Source organism: Somniosus microcephalus, unplaced genomic scaffold, assembly GCF_052327205.1.
Source record: "Somniosus microcephalus isolate GS21.2 unplaced genomic scaffold, FLI_Smic_1.0 scaffold754, whole genome shotgun sequence".
In the NCBI taxonomy this organism is placed as follows: Eukaryota; Metazoa; Chordata; class Chondrichthyes; order Squaliformes; family Somniosidae; genus Somniosus; species Somniosus microcephalus.
Window position 1 is genome coordinate 76719 of NW_028225941.1, and position 7762 is coordinate 84480.

The following is a 7762-nucleotide window of genomic DNA, read 5'->3' on the forward strand; positions in this document are numbered from 1 at the left end:
TGGGACGGAATTCACGATGGGAATGTATTCGGCCCCCTTACCGGGCCTTGGGGTGCTGCTTTCCCGCTTGTGGAACCGAGTTGGGGTCGTCAAATGGCCTGGTGCATTGTTTGAAACACTGGTTAATGAGTTGTCAAGGTCGGAAATCATAGAACATAAGAGCAGCTCATTAACTGAAATTTTGAACATCGACAACTGGTTAACCAAAAGCCAGAGCGACAAATGATTAACCAAGGAGGCAACTCATTAACTGAATTTCGAACATCGACAACTGGTTAACCAAAAGACACAGGGACAAATGAGTAACCAAAGGGCCAACTCATTAACTGAAATTTCAAAGAGGCAACTCATTAACTGAAATTTTGAACATCGACAACTGGTTAACCAAAAGCCAGAGCGACAAATGATTAACCAAGGAGGCAACTCATTAACTGAATTTCGAACATCGACAACTGGTTAACCAAAAGACACAGGGACAAATGAGTAACCAAAGGGCCAACTCATTAACTGAAATTTCAAAGAGGCAACTCATTAACTGAAATTTTGAACATCGACAACTGGTTAACCAAGAGTCAGAGCGACAAATGATTAACCAAGGAGGCAACTCATTAACTGAATTTCGAACATCGACAACTGGTTAACCAAAAGACACAGGGACAAATGAGTAACCAAAGGGCCAACTCATTAACTGAAATTTCAAAGAGGCAACTCATTAACTGTAATTTTGAACATCGACAACTGTTTAACCAAAAGCCAGAGCGACAAATGATAAACCAAGGAGGCAACTCATTAACTGAATTTCGAACATCGACAACTGGTTAACCAAGAGTCAGGGCGACAAATGATTAACCAAGGAGGCAACTCATTAACTGAATTTCGAACATCGACAACTGGGTAACCAAAAGACACAGGGACAAATGAGTAACCAAAGGGCCAACTCATTAACTGAAATTTCAAAGAGGCAACTCATTAACTGAAATTTTGAACATCGACAACTGGTTAACCAAATGTCAGAGCGACAAATGAGTAACCAAGCAGGCAACTGATTAACTGAAAACTTGTCATTCACATTTGGGACGGAATTCAGGATGGGAATGTATTCGGCCCCCTTACCGGGCCTTGGGGTGCTGCTTTCCCGCTTGTGGAACCGAGTTGGGGTCGTCAAATGGCCTGGTGCATTGTTTGAAACACTGGTTAATGAGTTGTCAAGGTCGGAAATCATAGAACATAAGAGCAGCTCATTAACTGAAATTTTGAACATCGACAACTGGTTAACCAAAAGCCAGAGCGACAAATGATTAACCAAGGAGGCAACTCATTAACTGAATTTCGAACATCGACAACTGGTTAACCAAGAGTCAGGGCGACAAATGATTAACCAAGGAGGCAACTCATTAACTGAATTTCGAACATCGACAACTGGGTAACCAAAAGACACAGGGACAAATGAGTAACCAAAGGGCCAACTCATTAACTGAAATTTCAAAGAGGCAACTCATTAACTGAAATTTTGAACATCGACAACTGGTTAACCAAAAGCCAGAGCGACAAATGATTAACCAAGGAGGCAACTCATTAACTGAATTTCGAACATCGACAACTGGTTAACCAAAAGACACAGGGACAAATGAGTAACCAAAGGGCCAACTCATTAACTGAAATTTCAAAGAGGCAACTCATTAACTGAAATTTTGAACATCGACAACTGGTTAACCAAAAGCCAGAGCGACAAATGATTAACCAAGGAGGCAACTCATTAACTGAATTTCGAACATCGACAACTGGGTAACCAAAAGACACAGGGACAAATGAGTAACCAAAGGGCCAACTCATTAACTGAAATTTCAAAGAGGCTACTCATTAACTGAAATTTGAACATCGACAACTGGTTAACCAAATGTCAGAGCGACAAATGAGTAACCAAGCAGGCAACTGATTAACTGAAAACTTGTCTTTCACATTTGGGACGGAATTCACGATGGGAATGTATTCGGCCCCCTTACCGGGCCTTGGGGTGCTGCTTTCCCGCTTGTGGAACCGAGTTGGGGTCGTCAAATGGCCTGGTGCATTGTTTGAAACACTGGTTAATGAGTTGTCAAGGTAGGAAATCATAGAACATAAGAGCAGCTCATTAACTGAAATTTTGAACATCGACAACTGGTTAACCAAAAGCCAGAGCGACAAATGATTAACCAAGGAGGCAACTCATTAACTGAATTTCGAACATCGACAACTGGTTAACCAAAAGACACAGGGACAAATGAGTCACCAAAGGGCCAACTCATTAACTGAAATTTCAAAGAGGCAACTCAATAACTGAAATTTTGAACATCGACAACTGGTTAACCAAAAGCCAGAGCGACAAATGATTAACCAAGGAGGCAACTCATTAACTGAATTTCGAACATCGACAACTGGTTAACCAAATGTCAGAGCGACAAATGATTAACCAAGGAGGCAACTCATTAACTGAATTTCGAACATCGACAACTGGTTAACCAAGAGTCAGGGCGACAAATGATTAACCAAGGAGGCAACTCATTAACTGAATTTCGAACATCGACAACTGGGTAACCAAAAGACACAGGGACAAATGAGTAACCAAAGGGCCAACTCAGTAACTGAAATTTCAAAGAGGCAACTCATTAACTGAAATTTTGAACATCGACAACTGGTTAACCAAATGTCAGAGCGACAAATGAGTAACCAAGCAGGCAACTGATTAACTGAAAACTTGTCATTCACATTTGGGACGGAATTCACGATGGGAATGTATTCGGCCCCCTTACCGGGCCTTGGGGTGCTGCTTTCCCGCTTGTGGAACCGAGTTGGGGTCGTCAAATGGCCTGGTGCATTGTTTGAAACACTGGTTAATGAGTTGTCAAGGTCGGAAATCATAGAACATAAGAGCAGCTCATTAACTGAAATTTTGAACATCGACAACTGGTTAACCAAAAGCCAGAGCGACAAATGATTAACCAAGGAGGCAACTCATTAACTGAATTTCGAACATCGACAACTGGTTAACCAAAAGACACAGGGACAAATGAGTAACCAAAGGGCCAACTCATTAACTGAAATTTCAAAGAGGCAACTCAATAACTGAAATTTTGAACATCGACAACTGGTTAACCAAAAGCCAGAGCGACAAATGATTAACCAAGGAGGCAACTCATTAACTGAATTTCGAACATCGACAACTGGGTAACCAAAAGACACAGGGACAAATGAGTAACCAAAGGGCCAACTCATTAACTGAAATTTCAAAGAGGCTACTCATTAACTGAAATTTGAACATCGACAACTGGTTAACCAAATGTCAGAGCGACAAATGAGTAACCAAGCAGGCAACTGATTAACTGAAAACTTGTCATTCACATTTGGGACGGAATTCACGATGGGAATGTATTCGGCCCCCTTACCGGGCCTTGGGGTGCTGCTTTCCCGCTTGTGGAACCGAGTTGGGGTCGTCAAATGGCCTGGTGCATTGTTTGAAACACTGGTTAATGAGTTGTCAAGGTAGGAAATCATAGAACATAAGAGCAGCTCATTAACTGAAATTTTGAACATCGACAACTGGTTAACCAAAAGCCAGAGCGACAAATGATTAACCAAGGAGGCAACTCATTAACTGAATTTCGAACATCGACAACTGGTTAACCAAAAGACACAGGGACAAATGAGTCACCAAAGGGCCAACTCATTAACTGAAATTTCAAAGAGGCAACTCATTAACTGAAATTTTGAACATCGACAACTGGTTAACCAAAAGCCAGAGCGACAAATGATTAACCAAGGAGGCAACTCATTAACTGAATTTCGAACATCGACAACTGGTAAACCAAGAGTCAGAGCGACAAATGATTAACCAAGGAGGCAACTCATTAACTGAATTTCGAACATCGACAACTGGTTAACCAAGAGTCAGGGCGACAAATGATTAACCAAGGAGGCAACTCATTAACTGAATTTCGAACATCGACAACTGGGTAACCAAAAGACACAGGGACAAATGAGTAACCAAAGGGCCAACTCATTAACTGAAATTTCAAAGAGGCAACTCATTAACTGAAATTTTGAACATCGACAACTGGTTAACCAAATGTCAGAGCGACAAATGAGTAACCAAGCAGGCAACTGATTAACTGAAAACTTGTCATTCACATTTGGGACGGAATTCACGATGGGAATGTATTCGGCCCCCTTACCGGGCCTTGGAGTGCTGCTTTCCCGCTTGTGGAACCGAGTTGGGGTCGTCAAATGGCCTGGTGCATTGTTTGAAACACTGGTTAATGAGTTGTCAAGGTCGGAAATCATAGAACATAAGAGCAGCTCATTAACTGAAATTTTGAACATCGACAACTGGTTAACCAAAAGCCAGAGCGACAAATGATTAACCAAGGAGGCAACTCATTAACTGAATTTCGAACATCGACAACTGGTTAACCAGAAGACACAGGGACAAATGAGTAACCAAAGGGCCAACTCATTAACTGAAATTTCAAAGAGGCAACTCATTAACTGTAATTTTGAACATCGACAACTGGTTAACCAGAAGACACAGGGACAAATGAGTAACCAAAGGGCCAACTCATTAACTGAAATTTCAAAGAGGCAACTCATTAACTGAAATTTTGAACATCGACAACTGGTTAACCAAAAGCCAGAGCGACAAATGATTAACCAAGGAGGCAACTCATTAACTGAATTTCGAACATCGACAACTGGTTAACCAAGAGTCAGAGCGACAAATGATTAACCAAGGAGGCAACTCATTAACTGAATTTCGAACATCGACAACTGGCTAACCAAGAGTCAGGGCGACAAATGATTAACCAAGGAGGCAACTCATTAACTGAATTTCGAACATCGACAACTGGGTAACCAAAAGACACAGGGACAAATGAGTAACCAAAGGGCCAACTCATTAACTGAAATTTCAAAGAGGCAACTCATTAACTGAAATTTTGAACATCGACAACTGGTTAACCACATGTCAGAGCGACAAATGAGTAACCAAGCAGGCAACTGATTAACTGAAAACTTGTCATTCACATTTGGGACGGAATTCACGATGGGAATGTATTCGGCCCCCTTACCGGGCCTTGGGGTGCTGCTTTCCCGCTTGTGGAACCGAGTTGGGGTCGTCAAATGGCCTGGTGCATTGTTTGAAACACTGGTTAATGAGTTGTCAAGGTCGGAAATCATAGAACATAAGAGCAGCTCATTAACTGAAATTTTGAACATCGACAACTGGTTAACCAAAAGCCAGAGCGACAAATGATTAACCAAGGAGGCAACTTAGTAACTGAATTTCGAACATCGACAACTGGTTAACCAAAAGACACAGGGACAAATGAGTAACCAAAGGGCCAACTCATTAACTGAAATTTCAAAGAGGCAACTCATTAACTGTAATTTTGAACATCGACAACTGGTTAACCAAAAGCCAGAGCGACAAATGATTAACCAAGGAGGCAACTCATTAACTGAATTTCGAACATCGACAACTGGTTAACCAAATGTCAGAGCGACAAATGATTAACCAAGGAGGCAACTCAGTAACTGAATTTCGAACATCGACAACTGGTTAACCAAGAGTCAAGCGACAAATGATTAACCAAGGAGGCAACTCATTAACTGAATTTCGAACATCGACAACTGGTTAACCAAAAGACACAGGGACAAATGAGTAACCAAAGGGCCAACTCATTAACTGAAATTTCAAAGAGGCAACTCAATAACTGAAATTTTGAACATCGACAACTGGTTAACCAAAAGCCAGAGCGACAAATGATTAACCAAGGAGGCAACTCATTAACTGAATTTCGAACATCGACAACTGGGTAACCAAAAGACACAGGGACAAATGAGTAACCAAAGGGCCAACTCATTAACTGAAATTTCAAAGAGGCTACTCATTAACTGAAATTTGAACATCGACAACTGGTTAACCAAATGTCAGAGCGACAAATGAGTAACCAAGCAGGCAACTGATTAACTGAAAACTTGTCATTCACATTTGGGACGGAATTCACGATGGGAATGTATTCGGCCCCCTTACCGGGCCTTGGGGTGCTGCTTTCCCGCTTGTGGAACCGAGTTGGGGTCGTCAAATGGCCTGGTGCATTGTTTGAAACACTGGTTAATGAGTTGTCAAGGTCGGAAATCATAGAACATAAGAGCAGCTCATTAACTGAAATTTTGAACATCGACAACTGGTTAACCAAAAGCCAGAGCGACAAATGATTAACCAAGGAGGCAACTCATTAACTGAATTTCGAACATCGACAACTGGTTAACCAAAAGACACAGGGACAAATGAGTAACCAAAGGGCCAACTCATTAACTGAAATTTCAAAGAGGCAACTCATTAACTGTAATTTTGAACATCGACAACTGGTTAACCAAAAGCCAGAGCGACAAATGATTAACCAAGGAGGCAACTCATTAACTGAATTTCGAACATCGACAACTGGGTAACCAAAAGACACAGGGACAAATGAGTAACCAAAGGGCCAACTCATTAACTGAAATTTCAAAGAGGCAACTCATTAACTGAAATTTTGAACATCGACAACTGGTTAACCAAGAGTCAGAGCGACAAATGATTAACCAAGGAGGCAACTCATTAACTGAATTTCGAACATCGACAACTGGTTAACCAAAAGACACAGGGACAAATGAGTAACCAAAGGGCCAACTCATTAACTGAAATTTCAAAGAGGCAACTCATTAACTGTAATTTTGAACATCGACAACTGGTTAACCAAAAGCCAGAGCGACAAATGATTAACCAAGGAGGCAACTCATTAACTGAATTTCGAACATCGACAACTGGTTAACCAAGAGTCAGGGCGACAAATGATTAACCAAGGAGGCAACTCATTAACTGAATTTCGAACATCGACAACTGGGTAACCAAAAGACACAGGGACAAATGAGTAACCAAAGGGCCAACTCATTAACTGAAATTTCAAAGAGGCAACTCATTAACTGAAATTTTGAACATCGACAACTGGTTAACCAAATGTCAGAGCGACAAATGAGTAACCAAGCAGGCAACTGATTAACTGAAAACTTGTCATTCACATTTGGGACGGAATTCAGGATGGGAATGTATTCGGCCCCCTTACCGGGCCTTGGGGTGCTGCTTTCCCGCTTGTGGAACCGAGTTGGGGTCGTCAAATGGCCTGGTGCATTGTTTGAAACACTGGTTAATGAGTTGTCAAGGTCGGAAATCATAGAACATAAGAGCAGCTCATTAACTGAAATTTTGAACATCGACAACTGGTTAACCAAAAGCCAGAGCGACAAATGATTAACCAAGGAGGCAACTCATTAACTGAATTTCGAACATCGACAACTGGTTAACCAAGAGTCAGGGCGACAAATGATTAACCAAGGAGGCAACTCATTAACTGAATTTCGAACATCGACAACTGGGTAACCAAAAGACACAGGGACAAATGAGTAACCAAAGGGCCAACTCATTAACTGAAATTTCAAAGAGGCAACTCATTAACTGTAATTTTGAACATCGACAACTGGTTAACCAAAAGCCAGAGCGACAAATGATTAACCAAGGAGGCAACTCATTAACTGAATTTCGAACATCGACAACTGGTTAACCAAATGTCAGAGCGACAAATGATTAACCAAGGAGGCAACTCAGTAACTGAATTTCGAACATCGACAACTGGTTAACCAAGAGTCAGGGCGACAAATGATTAACCAAGGAGGCAACTCATTAACTGAATTT